This window comes from Scyliorhinus torazame, chromosome 7 (assembly GCF_047496885.1).
Source record: "Scyliorhinus torazame isolate Kashiwa2021f chromosome 7, sScyTor2.1, whole genome shotgun sequence".
Lineage (NCBI taxonomy): Eukaryota > Metazoa > Chordata > Chondrichthyes > Carcharhiniformes > Scyliorhinidae > Scyliorhinus > Scyliorhinus torazame.
The window spans coordinates 286,753,940-286,775,734 of NC_092713.1; the positions used below are offsets into that span (position 1 = coordinate 286,753,940).

At 46.6% G+C, this 21,795-nt stretch overlaps 1 protein-coding gene across 2 annotated transcripts in view; it reads right to left on the bottom strand.

Moving 5' to 3' along the window:
• LOC140427083 (teneurin-2-like) overlaps nucleotides 1-21,795 on the bottom strand; it is a 3,867,843-nt gene that overhangs the window by 1,977,210 nt on the left and 1,868,838 nt on the right. For both annotated transcript variants that reach the window (XM_072512582.1, XM_072512581.1), the window contains one exon: nucleotides 13,370-13,427. The gene's annotated coding sequence lies outside the window, so the exon portion shown is untranslated. The remainder of the gene's footprint in view (nucleotides 1-13,369; nucleotides 13,428-21,795) is intronic.

A 21,795-nucleotide genomic window follows, 5' to 3' on the forward strand; every position in this document is an offset into this window, starting at 1 on the left:
GGAAAGTCAAGGACTGCCTGCAGCTTGTAACATTTAAGGAAGAATATGCTTGTAATCTTCTTTGAATAGTGCCATGGGATTGTTTCCATTCATCTGACCAATGAGTGCTGGGTTTAACATCTGAAGGATGTCAAAAGTGACAATACCTCACCTCTTTCATACTGCACCGGTATAAGCCTAAATTATATGCTCAAGTTTCTGGAGTGGAATTTGAACCCGTAACCTCTAAGAACCCCGATAAAACACGCAAACTGTCCATTTCCACTTCCTAAATCACTGTGAAAGTTGCCTTTGTCTTCTAATTCTAGTTTTCATGTGCCGTTATATTAAATTTTTCAACAGATCGACAGTAATTGTTACTTATCGCCTTTGGGCGTTATGAGTAAGAGACATGGGTTGAATTCCTGTATCTTCCATACTTCCCTTCTTCTTGGAAAGTGCCCAACATCTGTTTTGGAAGTATAAAAAGTTTCAGAAATGGTGGTGAGGGGGAGGGAAGGAATGAAGACAGAAAGAAGAGGAAGGGGAGAGAGAGAAAGACAAGCGTGTGGAAGATATATAAAGAGGTGAGAAATAAAGATGGAGAGAAATGAAGAGTGAGATGAGAGCATGAGAAAGAGTGTGAGAGCGGTGGAAGATGGGATAGAAAAAGAGACTGAAAGAAGCAAAGGTAATGAATGTGCATGCATCATTACTACAAATGGGAGGATATTCTACTAAATTAAACTATGCACCCTTGGCCAGTGCAGTGTAACAAAGCAGCAGCCCAAGGATGTATCCAATAATTTAGATGCCCAATTCTAGCAGGAGAATTCTTGATTACAAGCGGTGAAAATGGAGGTTTTCTCTTTTAAAGGATGTTTTTCTTGCAAAGAAATGTTTGGAAAATATTTTTCAACTCAGAAGATACATCAGCAAATCTATTCATTTCCAGGTAATGAATGTTAACTTTTCCCACAGTCACACACAGTGATAGACCATGTGGAAATCCACTATTTGCATATTGAATAGGCATGAGAGTCCATAAATCAGTCTACTCAGTGTGTAATCTCTCACAAAATGAGTTTGGTGTGAAACACCTGCAGAGATTGCAATTTATGAACACCACTGTAACAACTTAAAAAGGACAGCATGCCGAAAACCATGATGCAAGTAGTGTCAGAATGCAGTACTGAGTCACAAAACTGTCACCTGTCACTTTTAGCTGACGTTGTCAAGGCACAAAATGACAAGTGGCTGCTCTGCTGGCATCCTTTTTAGTATTCGACTATTAATGTGGAGGCACAGTGGGAGAAGGGAATCAAGAGAGATGGACAAATTAGCTTTCACACTGTCCGCAGCACTGGCTACCAGAATATGCAGCATGGCCTAGAGATTGGATTGAGTAAGGCCTGTTTTACTGGTATGCCAAGGTATGGTGCCTGGACTTACACACACAAATCCCACTCTGAAGATGCATCACCCACGACATTGGTTATGGCTTCGCCATGTATCTACAGTGTGTGCTTAAAGTTGGTGCCCGTGTAAGTTCAATCCTCTGAGACAAGTCAAGGTCAGTTTCTTCAGGCATGCTAGGAACCAAACTTGCAGTCCTTAAACGGGACTGGAGGCTGTCACATGAGAAGGTAATTTTATTAAAAACCTAACTTATTGTGGAGCAAGGAGAGACAAGAGTGCTCCACCTTACGCCCCATAAAATCTAGAGGCCCCCATTCACCTCGCTCAGCCCCTCCCAAGTACATTCTACATCCCACTCCCCCTGCCCACTCCACTCACAGCCTCAACTGCCATCCTGAGGACCTCAACCCATGTCAGTCAGCTGGTCTAAAAGGCCTCTTGTGACGGCAAGCTGTTACTGTGGGCATGTATAGTACCCACAGTGGTTAGCACACATAACTAGGAACAGGAAGCAGTGCTTCCAAGACAGGAACACTAAACCTCGTATAAGCATGGCATAGTCAAAACTGGAAGATCTATAGACCACAAAGAATTAAACCACAAGTACACCAACCATTTAATATTAATCAACATCTAAAATTCTCATTATATGCATCCCCTTTAAAACACCCAAGAACCTCAGAAGCTCAGCATCTGCGGAGAACCTTACACTGTGCAAAAAAATTATCTTCAACAAAAATGCTGAGACGGTGACATAGGTTGGTACAATTAGTTCAGGCTTTATCCCTGCAAATACTTGGAGGCAAAAACAATGGAATAACTGCATGAAGGCAATCCAATTGTGGAGCAGATAATTAACAAGCAGGTAATGGCTGCAATTACTATCGTATTTCCATATCGAAGCAATTATAATTTCCAATCACATTAGTGCTAAAAATTGGAAGAAAGGGAAGAAACAACAGTTATCTTTCCCTTAGTGGCGGAAACATTGTTAGCCTACGAAATCTCGCTGGACCAAGATCACAGCTTCACACATGCTCTGCAACAAGACAATCTTCAATTTTATCTCTTATGTGGCCATAGCTGCTGTGCTGGATACATTCTGATCTGACAAGTTCCTTTGGTCGTTCTTTTTGCCAGGCTCTTTTTTGTAAATTAAATAATAACATCACAATGCCAAAGGAAGAGTTGACTCAAATCAATCCTCAAAAAGGCAATAATTGTGAAGCATCAAGGTTGCGTTGTTTAAAGATTTTTTAAAAAATGTCTCGGCCTGTTGTGTCTTTTTGTTGAACGCGTTTATTTTAAAACCGCAACTCTCGCTGACCCCACCAGGAAGGGGTTCAGCAGAAAAGATTTGCAAAGTCTGGGAGCAGCGGAGCTGCACTAACAGGTGCCTGTGCTTTCTGGGCTATTGAGCGTAATCCTGCTGAGAATTTGGTTCCACTGTGCCAGCAGCTTCGGTTACTCTTCTCAAACAGTTGCCCAATTATTTCAGCAGCACTCCCCTTTTTAAATATTGAAATTAACAGGGTAAGTTCAAATATAATTCCTGACAACAACAAAAATCTGATGTGAAGGATCTGTTGGTGTGGTTTTGTGCTTTGGGTTACGCTGCCACAATTATTTTGTAATTCTGTTCAATTGCAACAGCAAGAATTTGAATTGTGCAGTGCGATAGCAAACAACGTGATGTTCATAGAATCAGACAGCACTGAGGGGGCTTGTTGAGCCCATCATGAGAGTGTCAGCTCTTTGAAAGAGCTATCTGATTAGTTCCGCTCACCTGCTTTGTTCCCCCACATCGCACTTCAACTGTTTCCTTTTTAAGAACATAACCTAATTCCCATTTGAAACGCATGACACTGAAGCCAAAACCTTACTGCCAGCGGGGTCTTCCTGTGGCAGGTTCCCTGGTGGTGGAGGCATTGAACAAGCCATTGAAAGGGCAGCACGGTGGCGAAGTGGTTAGCACTGCTGCCTCGTGGCGCCGAGGTCCCAGGTTCGATCCCGGCTCTGGGTCACTGTCTGTGTGGAGTTTGCACATTCTCCCCCTATCTGCGTGGGTTTCGCCCCCACAACCCAAAAGATGTGCAGGGTAGATGGATTGGCCAAGTGCCCCTTCATTGGAAAAAAATAATTGGGTACTTTAAATTTATATAAAAAAAAGAAAAAGCCATTAACATCAGCGGGACTGGAATGTCCCACCTCTGGCTAATGGCAGGCTGCCTCTCCCACCACAAAACACCCTGCTGGAGGGTGGGTGGGGAGGGGTGTGGAGAGGAAAATCCCGCCATGAGTCATGGGGACCAGAAGGCTTGAAGTTAATCTTAAAGCTGGAGAAGCAGCATGTAGTCTACATTCGGCTCAGTGTAACTAAATTGGGGAGAATTATAGAATTTACAGTGCAGAAAGAGGCCATTCGGCCAATCGAGTCTGCACTGGCCCTTGGAAAGAGCACCCCGCTTAAGCCCACCCCATAACCCAGTAACCCCACCTAACCTTTTTGGGCCACTAAGGACAATTTATCATAGTCAATCCACCTAACCTGCGCATCTTTGGACTGTGGGAGGAAACCGGAGCACCCGGAGGAAGCCCACGCACACACGGGGAGAACGTGCAGACTCCGCACAGACAGTGACCCAAGCCGGGAATCGAACCTGGGACCCTGGAGCTGTAAAGCAACTGTGCTAACCACTGTGCTACCGTGGGGGAATTGGTGGGATGGGATACATCATCCTAGGTTCTCAAAAATAATCCCCAGTTGCTTCTGGAATGTGCATGCGTGGATATCAATTTGGGGAAGAATTCGGTTGGTTCGAATGGATGCCCCCATGTTGCCACATGATAGCAGCATTCACATTGTTTTGGCTTGAGCTTCACTGACAACACTACAAAAGGATGGTCAGCAACCAGGAAATGTACCCCAGCATTGTTTAGCGCCTTTATGTTGAGAGAGAGGAATGGAAAACTAACGGCGAGAAGCACAATAATTCTATCAAAGCAATATAGAAAGGCTAAGTGGCCGAGCATGGCCATGGTTCATACACAAACACTTCCTTCACACACCTCCAATTCAAATCTCCATTCTTTCTTCTGAACCTGGCCATGACAAAAATGAACCATTGTTAATTCCAGAATCCTTCAATCCATTTCTAGGCCTGCAATGATTCAGTTCATTTTTTAAAAATGAAACAACTATCCAGAATGACTTACAATTTTCTGGTAGTTTCTCATGTATTTGACTATTTTCTGAATGTTGCTTGAGGCAATGTGAGCATTGCAGTTAATGGTCTTTCAGATAGTGGGGGCATCTGGATGCGCTACAGACATGGTGCACCTCTAATGCTGTTTCCTTGGGAGGACCAATTTTTTGATTGACCCAACAACATTGAAGGAGTCAATATACAAGACAGGATTGTCTCTGACTTTTAGTGAAATGTATTGATGATGGTATTCTCATGCACTCACTACTATTTTTTCTTCTAGGTGATAGAGGGCACGGTTTAGAAGATACTGTCAAAATGATGCTGAGCATATTGCTGCATTATGTGAGGATTTGCAACTGTACAATAGACAACAAATAGTGCCACATCTGAACTTCCATTGAAGGAGAGGTAATTGATAAGCAGTTGATGATAGTCTTGCCCAGGTTGCCACCCTGAGGAACTCCTGCAGTAATGTCACGAAACAAGGAACCCACCTTGCTTTGCATGTGTGCATGACTTCAGCCACTGGAAAGATTACACCCTGATTCGCATTTATTCCCCATCATGAAATCTCACAAACATAGACCAGGTGTAACGGCATCTGGGGGGCGGGGGCTCCCAGGCCATTGGAGACCCCTAGGTGGTTGGACTCTGGACAGAGTGGCACCCTGGCACTCCTACTGGCAACCGGGCACCTATGCACTGACAGCGTCGCACCGTAGCATTGCCACCCGAGCATCCTGGCACTTACAGGGGGTCCTGGTGGCAATGCCAAGTTGGCAGGGGCACTGCAAGGGTGCCAGCCTGGCAATTCCAAGGTGCACGTGTGCCAGGTTGCCCGTGCCAGAGGTCAGGCCTGGGGTGCCTTGCCCTTCGACCATAAGACCAAGGAGCAGAATTAGACCACTCGGCCCACCGAGTCTGCTCCGCCATTCAATCATGGCTGATATTTCTCTCATCCCCATTCTCCTGCCTTCTCCCCATAATGGGCAGCCTGGTAGCACAGTGGTTGGCACAGTTGCTTCACAGCTCCAGGGTCCCAGGTTTGATTCTCTCATGGGTCACTGTCTGTGTGAGTCTGCACATTCTACCCGTGTCCGCGTGGGTTTCCTCCGGGTGCTCCCACAGTCCAAAGATATGCAGATTAGGTGGATTGGCCATGCTAAATTGTCCTAAGTGTCCAAAAAAAAGGTTTGGTAGTGTTACTAGGTTACGGGGATAAGCTGGAAGTGTGGGCTTAAATGGGGTGCTCTTTCCAAGGGCCGGTGCAGACTTCATACGTCAAATGGCCTCCTTCTGCACTGTAAATTCTATGATAATTCTATGAACCTCTGATCCCCTTATTAATCAAGAAGGTGGGATGAGACGGTGTTCGAGGACCTCGGAAAAGATACGTTTGGTGCAGTGAGGTGGGGGGGGGGTGTTTGGAGGCCATGGTGGGGTCGCTGGGGTGTGGGGGATGTCGAAAGATTGAGCCTGCCCTTAAAAATGGCATCCCGATCTGTGAGTAGTCTAAAAAATGGCAAAGTGCCATTGAATAGTGGGGGGGCTTCATGGCGCTGCAGCCACCAAGAAACATCCCACTAAACACGCCCAGGATAGACCAAGGTAATTTTCCACATGGTTGCGTGGTTGCCACTTTTTTAACTCTACCGTAATAGCTTGGCTGGGTGAGTGGCTTATTCTGGAACATGGGATTTCAGCACAATACCAGGATGTTGTTGAAGCTCCACATTCAATATCCTCAGCTGTTTCATGATGTCAAATGGAATGAAGTGAATTGGTTAAAATTTGACGTCTTTGCGGATGGGGGCATCAGACGACGGCCAAAATGGATCATCCACTCTACCCTTCTAACTGAAGGTAGTTGCAAATGCTTCAGCTTTGTCATTTGTGCTAATGTTCTAGGCCTCCACTACTATTGAGGTTGGGGATGATTTTGAAGCCTTCTCCCCACACTAGTTCCTTAATCGTCCGCCACCCATTCACAACTTGATTCAGTCAAAACAGCTCTGAGCCACAAAATCAGTTTTGTAGTTTTGTCAGGTTTAGCTTGGTGGTGCTGCCGGAATGGTCTGCTATATTATTCTTGAACCAGTGTTGGTCATCTGGCTTGACAGTGATAGAAGGCTGGAGAACATTTCTAATTTACAAAGTTGGTGCTGTCACATGACTTAGTCTTTACACTGTGATAGGGGCTGGTTTAGCACAGGGCTAAATAGCTGGCTTTTAAAGCAGAACATGGTAGGCCAGCAGCACGGTTCAATTCCCGTACCAGCGTCCCCGAACAGGCGCTGGAATGTGGCGACGAGGGGCTTTTCACAGTAACTTCATTTGAAGCCTACTTGTGACAATAAGCGATTTTCATTTAATTTCATTTCATTTTTTTTTCACAAGGAATGGATGGTGGTTACTTCTATCAGTGCTGTTATGAAGAGGTGCATCTGCAGCATGTGGCTTAATCAGGGCCTGATCAGATAGGTCTCTCATCACCCACAGAAGGCACTAGATCTTTCAGGACTTGGTCAGTTTTGGGACTACCGAGCTACTCTTGGACTTCTATGCCCTTGTCCCCCTCGATGCTTCCCCCACATGGTGTTCAAGATAGATTACTGAATAATCACCTGAGAGAGAATTTGATCGTTTCTACTTTCCTCGGCCTGAGGGGAATCACCTGTTACCCCATCTATAACTTTACTATTCTCATTACTGTTATTGTGTCTCTTCTCAGCCTTGTTCAGCAAAAGAAATTCTTGTCAGACGATTGTGGGCGAGATTCTCCATTCCCCGACGGCGATTTCGTCATCGGCGATCGGGTGGAGTATCCCATTTACGCCGAAATCGGGTGCGGCACCTGTTTGACGCAGGATCAGTATGCTCCACCCCCTCCGAAACAGCGTCATCGCGGCGTGTGCTGCGATTTAAGGGGCTGGTTTAGCACACTGGGCTAAATCGCTGGCTTTTAAAGCAGACCAAGGCAGGCCAGCAGCACGGTTCAATTCCCATACCAGCCTCCCCGAACAGGCGCCAGAATGTGGCGACTAGGGGCTTTTCACAGTAACTTCATTGAAGCCTACTTGTGACAATAAACGATTTTCATTTCATTTCATGCCATTGGGATGGCCTCAGCACGCCACCTGATGGCCCTCCCCGATGCTCAGCCGCAAGGGGCCGTGTTCATAACGGCTGGGGGGCTGCAGACTTTGTCAGCACCGCCACAGTCGGGCAAGAGCCGTTCTGCTAGCCGGGGGCTTCCGCGAGGGCTGGGAGGACTGGTGGAGGGTGGCCAAGGGGTGGCTAGCGGTCCTCCAGGGGGCCACTATCTGGCAGGTCGGGTCCATGCATAGCCGGCGCCATGTTTCACGGCGGGACGCTGCCGCTCATTGCTATGCGAGGCCGTGGATCCGGCCGTTTATTTTGTGGAGGCCGAGAGTTTTGGGCGGCTGCTAGCCTCTCACCAGTCGCAGCATCAGTGAGGGGGTGTTAGCCTCAGAATCGGAGAATCTGTTTCTTTACAATGTCACCCCCAAAATCTGAAATTATCTTTGTTCAATTACCATGTGCCAGTGGGCAGAGCGAAACCCCTCATTCAAGAATAAAGTGAACACAGTATTCCATCCATTCCGAAGGTTATGTTTTATTCAATGCTGTTTGTTTTTCTGTTCCGATCAAATTTGCTGAATAAAATGACTCAAGGCATTATTATACAAAGATGTGTCAACTAGCTATTTCTACCTGCAGTTTATAGGAACTCTGACATTTCCTGGCAAAACAGTTGTGTGTTTAATCCGAATTTGACGGCTTCATTGATACTTATTGGAAAATTTTGCTTCAACAATTTTCTTCCCATTGTCCTGAGTGGCCAAACTGCACAGTGTGTTTTGGTTAATCTAAATGTGAAAGCTGCTCAATAAATATTGATGACTCACAATTGAGTACCTGTTTTAACATTGAAGATTTCGCAAGTTCATTATTCCAGGGAGCAGAACTCTTATTTTCTCTTTTTGTTTTATTGTCCTGCATTTATTGAGGCAACAGTGCATTAGAAATATTTAATTGTAATCTTTTCTAGATCTTTAATTCTCCTGTATCTGGAGTTTTCTTCCAGGGGTATGTTGCCTGACAGTCCTTCACTGGGTTACACAGATACTGCATCAAGACTGCCCCAAAGTCTTTATCGATGATGCCACTTCATCAACAATTAATTTGTGTCCTCCACCCTCCCTGTGAGAAAGAACAGCTCTTTTGCGTGGCAGTGTGACTGAAATCATGAACCCAGCGGGAGTTTATCTTGTACCCTACTTCTCTAATAGGCACAACGTCAAGGCACTTTAGTCCTCTGAAGTGATTATGGGCAGAAATCCTTCAACACAAAATACAGCGATGTCTACTTTTCCCTGTAATCAGCAGCTAGTCAAAAATTCAAGAGCATCTGGCTTTGAAACTATGGGGTGGCATTCTCCAGTCCTCCAGACCCGTGTCCCTCAGCAATGCACCCTCGCCATCAGCAGGAATCCCCATTCCCGCCATCTGCCAATGGGAGTTCCCATTGTGGCCACCCCACGTCGCCAGGGAACCCACAGACGTGGGTGCACTACCGGCACAAAGGACGTGGGGCGGGATTCTCTCAGCCCGGGGCTGGGCCGGAGAATCCCCGCGACTGGCGCGAATCACGCCACGCCGCCCCGACGCCGGGATGCGATTCTCCACACAGCGGAGAATCGGCCCCATTGGTGCCGGCGTGGTTGGCGCGGCACCGGTCGGGGGCCGCTCCACGCTGCTGGCCCACCGATTCTTGGCCCGGCTTGGGCTGAGCGGCCGTCGTGAAAATGCCGAATCCCACCAGCGCCGTCCACACCTGCTCTCAGCTGGCAGGAAGTCGGCATGGAAGGGTCAGGGGGTTGCCGGTGGGGGGGGGGGCCTCCGATGTGTCCTGGCCCGCGATCGGGAGCCACCGATGGGCGGGCCAGCCTCTCTGGCTGGCGTTTCCTCCGCGCCAGCCCCTGTAGTCCTGCACCATGTTGAGTCGGTGCCGGCGCGTTGAAGGAAGGCAATGCGCATGCGCGCGTTGGTGCCGGTGCCACTGCGCATGTGCGGATCCCGTGGCGCACAGTTCGCACCTGGATCAGCAGCTGGAGCTGCGTGAACTGCTCCAGTGCTGGGCTGGCCCCTTTTGCGGGCCAGAATTAGTCGTCAGGTCAGCCGGTTCACTCCATCGTAAAACGCGACAGCTTTTACAACGCCGTTGGCCCTCTGCCACGGGATTAGAGAAGCCCGCCCGTGATGTCTGAGAAAATTATTTTGCTAGTATAATAATAATAGTCTTTATTGTCAAAAGTAGGCTGACATTAACACTGCAATGAAGTTACTGTGAAAAGCCCCGAGTTACCACACTCCGGCGCCTGTTTGGGTACACAGAGGGAGAATTCCGAATGTCCAATTCACCTAACAGTCCGTCTTCCAGGACTTGTGGGAGGAAGCCGGAGCACCGAAGGAAACCCATGCAGACACGGGGAGAAGGTGCAGACTCTGCACAGTGACCCAATCCGGGAATCAAACCTGGGACTCTGGCGCTGTGAAGCAACTGTGCTAACCACTGTGCTACCGTGCTATCCATAGGATTGAGTTATGGGAAACAAATAGACATCACTTCATTTATCTTTCAGAATTTATTTTCCCCATGTCCAGACTGATAGTGTGCGTGCGAAAATTCTCTCTCCCTCACCAAAATAAATTGGGATAATGGGACAGAAAGTTTTCATCTGTCTACCCAAAACCAAATAGGTGCCCTGAAGTGATCGTCTGTCATTATTTAATCTCTGGATTCAATTGACACTTCGAAAACCACATGGAGTTTTAATCACAGGGGTAAAAAAAAGTTTATGAACCTCACTGGCACGATTGAACCAACCCATTGTAAATGGCGTGGATATGGGTACACCGGTTACAGGCAAAAGCAAAAATCGAGATTTGTTGCAGGCGTGAATCACTTTGCTAGTTAACCGGCCCATTTCCAATGGTGAGTTCCGGATCACTCATGGCAAGCATACCATTGACCACAATTTGCATCAAATTCCATCTCATTCACAAAATTGAAGTTGAATGTAATGGCCTCCCAGGAATGAACTGGCTCCCCAGCGAGAAATCACGTGGGTGTTGTTTAGTACTCCTTTTTAAAAACATAATGCTGGCCCAATGATTGCTGAGAGGAAATTGAGGCGATGAGTCGACATTTCCATTTTTCAACATGCAGCGGAAGTGCCCCAGTATTCTATGGGAGTGTGGAACCCCTCAGGAGGATTGGGCTTGGTCAGGGATCTGAAGTGTTCCAGGTCGAGTGTTGCCCCTGGGCTGGGGGGGGGGGGGGGGGGGGAGGGATTGAGGGGCTTGTCGTCCATGAGGCCTTAAAGCCATCTTTAAATATTGTGGATATGCAAAACAGCTGCTGTCTGTCTGTCCTGTCAAAAAGATCTAGGACTGAGCCCTCATCTTGGTGACATGCTGAAGGTCACTTTAACTCCATTTGACTGTGGGCAGCCTCTAGCTTCACAGTTGGAGGCTATTGCTAATAGAAAATTGGCCTTATTAGTTGTGAGAGCTGCTTGCTGCTTCTTGTGGCTGCAAACGCCTGGAGGCTGCTGTTGCTGTGTCCTTCCTTTTCTGTAACCAGAAACAAACTCATTTTTTTCTAAGATACCTGGATGCTGGAATATTGGGCTCAGGGGGATGTATGAGGTCAGAAGGTAATCCAATTTGAAGCAAGAAGATGCTGCAGGACCTGACGCACGCCATTCATCCAAATGGGCAACCTGATGATGCTGTTGAAGAAATGCTTTCGCAGATTCCTGATGCTTTTGTTGCTGCCGTGCTGAGTGCTGCATGTAACTGATATGTCACCACAGGCTGGACACGTTAGAAGTCAAGGATGTTCACCTGCACCTTGAGCACCGGTGGAATATTTGGATGCCAGGATTTGGTTGCAGAGAGACTGGGCCTGCACAGCTGCAACTCCTGGATGGAGAATGACACTGATACCTGGAACAAGTCACACATTGATGGATAAAACATTTCTACGACAAAGCTCTGGACCCAACACATTCTCGAGCATATCCTCCATTTCTGTTGAGGATCCTGTGAGGGGTGACATCAGTGGGTTTTTTTGTGAAAATGAGCTGATGTAGCTTTGTTGGTACTAAGATGGAATGGTGACATTTCCTTGTTGTTTACTGGTTAGTGTGATCTGTGGTACATTACATAGTTGATTTTCAAATCTTTGTTACTGTTGGCTGTTTGATAAACAAAATATTCCCAACTGGATTTTTGTGAGTTCATGTGCCAATGCAATGCAATTCAATCAAACTTTGATGCCTGAATACTTTGCCTAAACCCTAGAAGCGTCAGCACCATCGAGGCAGCAGACATCAAACACTCAAGAGCTGGGCTTCAGCACTGGAGATATCCTTGCGACCGGAGGGTGAGTGTGTGGATCAGGGGAGGGCACTTGAGCACAGTCTCTCGAATGTTCCCAGCAGTGGTCTGGGGTCCAGGGCCTCCTGATGTTGGCGGGGGTGAGTGTGCAGAGCGAGATTTTCCAGCACAGCGGGCTTGCTGGATGGAACCCAGAGAGAAGGCAGGACACGCAAGGGTGGTGGAGGCTTGGGGGCTTTGAGGGTCTCGGGGTGGAAGCCCTAACTGATTGTAAGTCTCAATTGTGTGAGTAACCCATCTTCCTTATCTGTTTATCTTGGATGCTGGGAATTTAGCTTTAGAATTCTGGGATTTCTTTTAATATAAGGTGGCAAAACGAGATGCCCTTGAGGCTCTGCAAGGAGAATGTGGTTTAATGATGATTGCTGCAAGTATAAGCAAATAGCTGTACTGTATGCTTGGTGATTTTGGCAGCATCTGCAGTCTTACATTTTCATACATGTTATCTAATGTCAAATATAGTTTTAATCAATTATTTTGATCTGTCCACAATGCAGTGATGTCGGAGAGATTTATTTTATTTGCAAATGGACTATCTGGCCTAATGGGAAGGATCTATTAATGGCGTATGTTCCTCACGTCTGTCCAGCCCTGACTATTTCTGGATAGTCAGTCACATAACAATGAGCCGTCATTCAGATTCAAACACATTTCCATTAATTAATTCAGTACAGAATTAGTTAAGGCCGTGAGCTTCATTCCATACTGAAACTAATCTTATGCATTAATCACAATTAGTGAATGTAACTAGAATGTAATGAATGGTATCATCTTTCCTCCATCCATTATGTTTCATTAATCAATGCCACAATTTAGCACTGGCTCCTTCCACAGTATTTGTGAAATACTTGACACAATCTCAGTGATGTTCAAGGTTATCCTTTTCAACACGTCCTGAATAATCACTCTTCGGAGGCAACAACCTGCAAACTGGGTAAATAGTCAGGCACTCACAACAGAAGGACCTATGTTTGAGCACAGGACAAGCAAAGCTGATCGTGCAGTCAGTATTCATTTGGGTCCCATTATTAATACATACTTCCATACGATGCATAACTCCAATGTGAAAGCTGCACAAATACACCTGTTATATTTTGGCCAGCGTGCATTCCACATGGCAGAGATGAGTACAAGGAGTTAGGTGTATTTGATAGTCACTCCCATCATTGCTTCTTAGGTTATGATGTCTCCATCGCATGGTAGAACATTGTGAAAATAAAATGGGTTGTTTTTCAATTATTCCACATTGCCTGCAGGAAAACACATGACTGTACCTGACTCCAGATGGTCGGGAGCTGCACAAATTGATTAATCATGGGAAGAACCTGAATCCTGGAAAATAAAAACAGAAAATGCACATTAGGTTTATTGGCCAACGAGAGAGGACTAATGCTTTGAGAGTGACCCACAGATTGTGCTTAAAATTTCAGATTTTCAGCATCCACTCTTATCTATTTTTTCCCATCACTTGCATTATTTGCATCGATGCGTGATATCAGTTGCCTTTTTCTAAAGATTCAAATGCTGAGAAGCCATCAATCTGTCCCACGCATTATTTTGCGCACTGGAAAATTCTATTTGCTGAAAATTCAAGCAGCACCTATTGCTCTGTGCTGGCTATGGAAAATTCTTCATCGTAACTTACAAAGTCTCATTGGTCCTGCCCACATGGTACATCGTGACTTTCATGACTGAAGATGGAACCTGTGACAAGGAGACCCATTAACCATCTTTTCTGAACAAATTTAGAAGGAAGTAATACCTAATATTTAAAATACTCCAACTATTGAAAATTCATCCTATATCCATCCATTTGTGGACATGTTTGGAAAGCATTCTAATAGGGTTTAACGATATTATCAGTAATAATAATAATAATCTTTATTAGTGTCAGAGTAGGCTTACATTAACACTGCAATTAAGTTACTGTGAAAATCCCCTAGTTGTCACACTCTGGCGGCTGTTCGGGTACACTGAGGGAGAATTCAGAATGACCAATTCACCTAACAAGCACATCTTGCGGGACTTCTGGAAGGAAACCGGACCACCAGGAGGAAACCCACGCAGACATGGGGGGAGGATGAGCAGACTCCGCAGACAGTGACCCAAGCTGGGAATCGAACCTGGGACCCTGACGCTGTAAGGCAACAGTGCTAACCACTGTGCTACCATACCACTCATATGAGTTGGTATGTGTGTAGTTCTGTTTGATTGCAAAGGACACACTTCAAAAGTGAGCATTACAATTCCAAATGACATTTTCCACATTGATTTGTGAAAACTGGTGTGAAAAGAAAAAAGAAAATTGTACATTTATCACAAGCATACATCCATGCCCTCTCCTTTCTTGCTTAGATAAACAGAGTGAACAACATATTTGTCCTTGTATTTGCACTTCCCCAGAATAACGTTTCAAGCTATCAATTTAGCTGAAAAGATACGTCTGTCCTCCTGTTCCGAAGAAGATTCTTTTAAGGCCAGAAATCGACTCGAAATAAACTAAAAAGGTTTTTGATTTTGCAGTATTTCTGTCCAGATTATCAGAAATTCATTTATAGGTACAATAAGTCTGTCTACAAATGTGTATTTATTTCAGAACTGTTTTTTCTCTGTGCCTTTAATGCAACTGTATCAATTGTATGGAACTGATGAGACATTCTGAACAGAGAAGTGCAGTAAAAAAGTGGATAAGTCGAGATTTACTCCCATCTGGTACTTTATGATTGTGCACACATCATTGTCAATTACTGTGGTGTTTTGGTTGCAACCCAGGCAAAACATCTACTAAAAAGATTGATTATTAGCTAAAAGGAAGGCTAAACAAGTATGCTTCAGCACAATTTAAAAACCTCACTGTAAGTTGGCTATAACATACAAAGTAAGAGATCGATGTTTCACAAAACCTGAACGACAAATAAGATGGTGAACTGATAGATAGGATGCTATCACGGGATGCAATGGGGCATGGGAAGATATCCAATGTGTATGAGTGTTTGCTGGAGACGGGGAACCATCACTGAAGAGGTATGGGGAAGTGGGTCTAGGGCTAGAAGGAGGCGTGTGGAGTGAGATCCTGCATAGGGTGAACTTTACCTCCTCCTGCGCTAGGTTAAGCCTGATACAATTTAAAATAGTTCATAGAGTGCACTTAACTAAGACACATATGAGTGGGTCCTTCCCTGAGGTGGAGGACAGGTGTGAGGGTTGTTCAGGGGGGCCAGCGAATCGCTCACACATGTTCTGGTCCTGCTCCAACCTAGTTGGGTTCTGGGTCTCATTTTTTGAGATCATGTTGGAGATCGTTGGGGGTCAAACTAAAGCCATGTCCGCTGGTGGCGATCTCTAGGGTGTCAGACTCCCCAGAGCTCCTTGAGGGGGGTTTCGCCTTTGCCTCCTTGGTGGATCAGAGGCGGGTCCTGCTTCGATGGAGGTCGGTGGTGCCACCCAGGACCTCGGCATGGTTGAGTGACCTGGCAGAATTCCTACGATTGGAAAAGATTTAATATACCCTGAGAGGGTCAGAAGTGGTGCATGCCATTCATCACTTTCTTTAAGAACCTGTTTGTGGCCAGCAGTTAGGGGGATGGTGCGGGAGGGTTAGGGAAGAGATTGACAGAGGGAGGAGAGTGGGGCTGAAGGTGATAGGGGCTTTAGGGTGATATCATAAAAGACTCTGGGCGGGATTCTCCACGAACCGGTGGTGTGGGCCACTCCGGCGCTGAGTAGTGGCGTGAAGCACTCCGGCATCGGGCCGCCCCGAAGGTGCGGAATCCTCCGCACTTTCAGTGGCTAGGCCAGTGCCGGAGTGTTTGTCGCTACACCAGCTGCTCTGCCGGCCAGCGCAAGTTGGCACATGCGCGGGTGCGCCAGCGTGTGCTGGCGTCATCCCAGCGCATGCGCAGGGGAGTTCTTCTCCGCGGAGGTTGACAGCGGCCGGTGTGGAGGGAAAGAGTGCCCCCATTGCACAGGCCCGCCCACGGATCGCTGGGCCCCGATCGCGAGCCAGGCCACCGTGGCCAGATCCCCCCCGCGCCCCTGAGGACTCTGCAGGCCGCCCGTGGAGCCAGGTCCCGCGGGTAAGGACCTGTTGTGATTTACGCCGGTGGGACCCGCCGAAAACAGGCGGCCACTTGGACTATCGCGGGCGGAGAATCGCCGGGGGTGGGGGGCGCTGCCAGCGGCCGCCAATAGGCGTGGCGCGATTCCCGCCCCCACCAAAACCCCGGTGCCAGAGAATTCGGCAGCCTTCAGGGGCGGGATTCACGCCACCCCCCCCCCCCGGCGATCCTCCAGCCCAGCGGGGGGTCGGAGAATCCCGCCCTGATCCGGGAGTGAAGATCTGTGCTTCTGAATGAATAACCGACACAAAACCAATCAATAAAATTAAATTGTCCCCCCTCACCATTGCCATATTTACCAAGCACCACAAAATCAACAAACTAATTGCTCAAACTACTACCGGCGGGGGGGGGGGGGGGGGGGGGGGTCGGAGAATCCCTCCCTCTTTAGATATGCTTCAGAGCTAGTTGGTTTCAGTTGGCCGAACTTCCATCACTGGGTCAGAAAGTTGTAGATTTACCCTAATTTAGGAATTGAAATCATAATATCGGCTGTCACCTTCGGCCTCTAATATGTGGCAATATGAACATAAATTCATGTATATGTCATAAAAATTATACCCTATTCAACATTTATTTCCTCAACTCTTATTATGGTAAGGTTTTGTTATTTGGAAAATTGCTATAGATTGGTTAGTTTTGATTAAGCTGACCAAAATGTTGGTTTACGTTTTTGGAACTGAGAATCATTTTTACTGGTAAAACTATTACTGTTGAGTGGTGAAGTGGCAGCAATATCAAGACTAAAAATGGATGCAGGGGTATTTGATCACAACCCAATGTCCTGACTTGTCTCTGTTTCTTTATCCCTGGGCCAAAATTCTGCAACTCCCTCCCTAACACTACTTTCACCATATGAACTACAGCAATTCCCAGTCCATCACACGAACCCGCCTCCCATCCATTGACTCTATCTACACCTCCCGCGCCCCCTTGAGAAAATGGGCAGCATAATCAAAGACCCCGCCCACCCGGCTCACTCACTCTTCCAACTTTTTCCATCGGGCAGGAGGCTCAAAAACAGCTTCTTCCCCGCTGTTGCCAGACTCCTAAATGACACACTTATGGACTGACCTGATTAATATTACACTCATGTATGCTTCACCCGATGCCGGTGTCTATGTATTTACATTGTGTACCTTGTATTGCCCTATCATGTATTTACTTTTCTTTTCATGTACTAAATGATCTGTTTGAGCTGTACGCAGGAAAATACTTTTCACTGTACCTCGGTACACGTGACAATAAACAAATCCAATCCAATTGAAGAAAGGCCACTGTCTTCTCAAGAGTAATCCAGGATGAGAAATAATTACTGACCTTGCTAATGATGTCCACACACGTGGATGAGATTTTTAAAATGTTATCGAGAAACAGAACATAAAACAAGCTAATAATCTGATATGAAATGGAATATCTGCGTGGTAACCGGATGGGTTTGTGGTTCTAGTTAAAATATGGACAGTTTGATAAATGTAGGCCAGAACAAAACAGAATACAGCAGACTCAAGAAGGTGGTCTGCTGAACTCATGATGCTACCTTTTCCAGAAACTCTTTGATAAACAATGATATTTAATCAAATTGTGAAATATTTCTGTATCAGCCATGGGTCTGTTAGTGTCTGAGCGACAAGGTTTTGGGTTCAAGTCCCACTCCAGGATTAAAACACAAAAGGCAAGGCTGACACTCCAGTGCAGTATTGAGGAAGTGCCGTACTGTCAGAAGTGCCTTCTTTGGGTGAGATGTTCAATCCAGGCCCCATCTGTCCTCTCGAGTGGGTACAAAACTGGAAGAAGAGCAGAAGAATTATCCCCAGAGTCCTGACCAATATTTATTTCTCCATCACAAAAACAGATTATCTGGTCATTATCATATAGTTGTTTGTGGGGGTTAGCGGTGTACAAATTGGCCACTGCATTTCCCATGTTACAACAGTGGACACCTCAAAAGTACTTTGTTGGCTATAACGTGCTATATCTATGCAAGTTGTTCCTTCTTTCTGGCTGCTGATTTGAGCTCAACCATTTGGTGTCCAAAACTACAGGGCCCTGGGTGGAATGTTTGGGTCTCTTCGAAGTCAATGGGCATTTGAATGGCTTGCCACATTTTCTGGCCCTATCATGGCAAACATTCTTTCGAGAGTGAAAAAAATCGCATGTTAAAATTAAGGTCCCCCTTGTCTGTCTCTGTGGCTCAACTAATACTACAAAAAAAAAATCACTGTTTATAGAACATGCTGCATGCAAAGTGGATGCTGTATTTGCCTTCATAAGAATATCAAGTAATTATAATATAAGTCATGTACCCTCATACCGAACTAGATACTTTATAGGTGCAAGTCTCTGTTTCCTTTTTACTGCAACTTGGAGATCCTTACAAATCAAAATATGCTATGCTTTAGCAGCACAGGAATAAAGAGCAACTTATTACGAACATAGACCCTTGCTCAATGTTGGAACCATTTTCAGAGTCGGAACCTGCCCCGTGATGTGCATGCTTTTTGGTTGCCCTTTACCAGAATAAATCAATTCTGTATCCTGCTTCTGAGCGACCCAAACAATTAGAGAGGGTACATGGGAGTGTCCTCATCCCCCATCCTCCACCCCCCAACAAACCATGGTATGACTCTTCTACACCTATTCACCCACAGTACACTGTGTAGAACCAATGGACCCTATAGTTCATTGTATAGTGTAAAAGGAAGGTTTTAAAAAGGGTTATTCATTGGTAACTTACCACTTCCTCAAAAGAAAGCCTTTCAACGAAAGGGCAATGAAAGTGTATTTCACCCAGACCCTTTAAAGTATCAATTGCTGAAACCGTAAGCACGCTTAACCTTTATCTTGCATAAATAAACATTGTGATATTGACAACATAATCATTGAGCCAGATTTTACCCGTGGCTCAGGAGTTTCAACAGGGTAATGGATTCCTGGGCTCTCAGCCAAGCTTCATTTTGTATTCTTGGGTGAGCGCCCAGTGATCCATTAGAGGCCAGAGGAATTATTTGTGAGGGGCCATAGTGGGTGCATACCTTGTCATAGGGGAAATGAAGGGTCATTGGGTGTGGTTGAGGCATGAGTTGGCATGGATGGGGCATGGCTAGATGGGGGGGCATGGATGGTGAGAGCTGAAGGGTCTTTCTGTTTTCGTTATAACTGGATGAAGCCCCACAGCACCGTCATGGCCCTTTTAAACAGCTTGCCTCTGCATCTGGTAGTCCCATGGCTGCCTCCAAAGTCTTTCCTGGGTCAGCTGACTAAACTACAGCCTGCACCTGCCTCCTCCTCAGTGAAAATCTCATCCTAGTGGGCACTTTTTCCTGAGGCAGGCAGTTCGAGCTGGATCTTTTTCCACTACCCTCCACGAGGATGAAAATTCAGCCCTTTAAGAGAACTGATCCTGCATCTAAAGTCCTTATATTAGGGACTCTGCCTTCTTTCTGCGGGATCTCGGTGTCCACTTCACCTCTGCTGTGGTGATGAAGGCTGCTGCTGGTGTTGCTTCTGTACTCTAGCCCCTCAGAAGTAAATATATGAGGTGGAGCTGCCATGGTGAAGGGAAGTACAGCTGAAGGTGAGTGAAATGCCTTTACAGCAGTTGACAATCACCTACCGAGCAATGAAAGCAGTCCCTAAGAGAGAAATGTACTTTGAACAGCAGCCTCTCAATGGCCATTGCTGGAACTCTTCAGTCCAACTAATCTAACCTTTCCCAGCTTGATGGTTTCTCTGAAGTAGCTCTTTCTCTTATACAGTTGCCCTGGTGACCCGGTTCAGTTGCTACCATGTTGGGGAACATTTTTCCACACGAGGGAAATATTAGATTCATTGTTCACAGAGCTTATAGGAACATAGAAAATAGGAGCATTCTACCATTCATTGTAATCATGGCTGATCATCCAACTCAGGAACCTGTTCCTGGTTTCTCCCTATATCCTTTGATCCCTTTAGTCCCAAGAGCTATATCTAACTCCTTCTTGAAAACATACACTGTTTTAGAATTCCTACCATGCAGAAGGAGGCCATTCACCCACCAAGTCTGCACTGACCCTCTGAAGGGGCACCCGACCTAGGCCACTCCCCCACTCTATCCCATAACTCATAACCCCATTGAACCTGCACATCTCTGGACACTAAGGGGAAATTTAGGATGGCATATCCACCTGACCTGCACTTCTTCGGACTACGGGTGGAAACCCACGTTTGCCTCAACTACTTTCTGTGGTCACGAATTCCACAGGTTCACCACTCTCTGGGTGAAGACATTTTTCCTCATCTCAGTCCAAATAGTCTACCCTATAACCTTTGACTGAGACCGCTGGTTCTGGACTCCCCAGCCATCGGGAGCATCCTTCCTGCATCTACTCTGTCTCGTCCTGTGAGAATTTTATAGGTTTCTATAAGATTCCCACTCATTCTTCTGAACTCCAGCTATTATAATCCTAACCAACTCAGCCTCTCCTCAGAGGTCAGTCCCGCCATCCCAGGAATCAATCAGGCAACTTTGCTGCACTCTCTCTCTCCAGCAAGAACATCCTTCCTCACATAAGGAGACCCAAAAGGACACACAATATTCCAAGTGGGGTCTCATCAAGACGCTGTATAATTGCAAAAAGACATCCCTGCTCCTGTACTCTAATCCTCTCGCTATGGGGAAATCATTGCTTTCAAAGCACGAAGAGATAGGGAGGAAAGGGCGGCTAGGCAGCAGCTGGTCGACTCCATACTGGAGGTAGACCGTAAATACTCTGAGGCCTCGACCGTAGAGCTCCTGGCGGAGAGGAAATAGCTACAAAGGTACTTTGACCTGCTCTCCACCAGGAAAGCAGTGCACCAACTCCGCCAGGCTCGTGGGACCCTATACGAACACGGAGACAAAGCCAGCCGGCTGTTGGCACACCAGCTGAGAAAGCAGGCAGCCACCAGAGAAATTGCACAAATCAGGGATACCAGAGGCACGTTAGAAACAGAACCAGAAAAGATCAACAAAACCTTCAAGGCCTTCTACCAAGGGCTGTACACCTCAGAGCCCCCAAGGGAGGAGTCTGGGATGAAACGGTTCCTTGATGGACTGGACATTCCAGTCGTGGGGGAGGGCAGAAAATGGAGCTTGGAAGCACCACTAGCACTGGGAGAGATCATGGACAGCATTAGCTCCATGCAGGCGGGGAAGGCGCCGGGACCGGATGTGTTCCCGGCGGACCTCTACAAAATATTTGCGACAGCACTGGCCCCGCACCTGCGGGAGATGTTCACTGACTCGCTAGCTCGGGGCACACTGCCACCCACACTAGCACAGACCTCAATCTCGCTGATACCTAAGAAAGACAAAGACCCAATGGAATGTGGGTCATACAGACCCATCTCACTGCTGAATGCAGACGCCAAAATACTGGCCAAAATCCTAGCCAAAAGGCCAGAAGACTGTGTACCTGAGGTGGACGCAGAGGACCAGACGGGCTTTGTCAAAAGTAGACAGCTTACCTCGAACATCAGGCGCCTGCTGAACGTGATAATGACCCCCTCCGGGGAGAGAGCACCAGAGGTGATCGTCTCCCTCGATGCAGAAAAGGCCATCG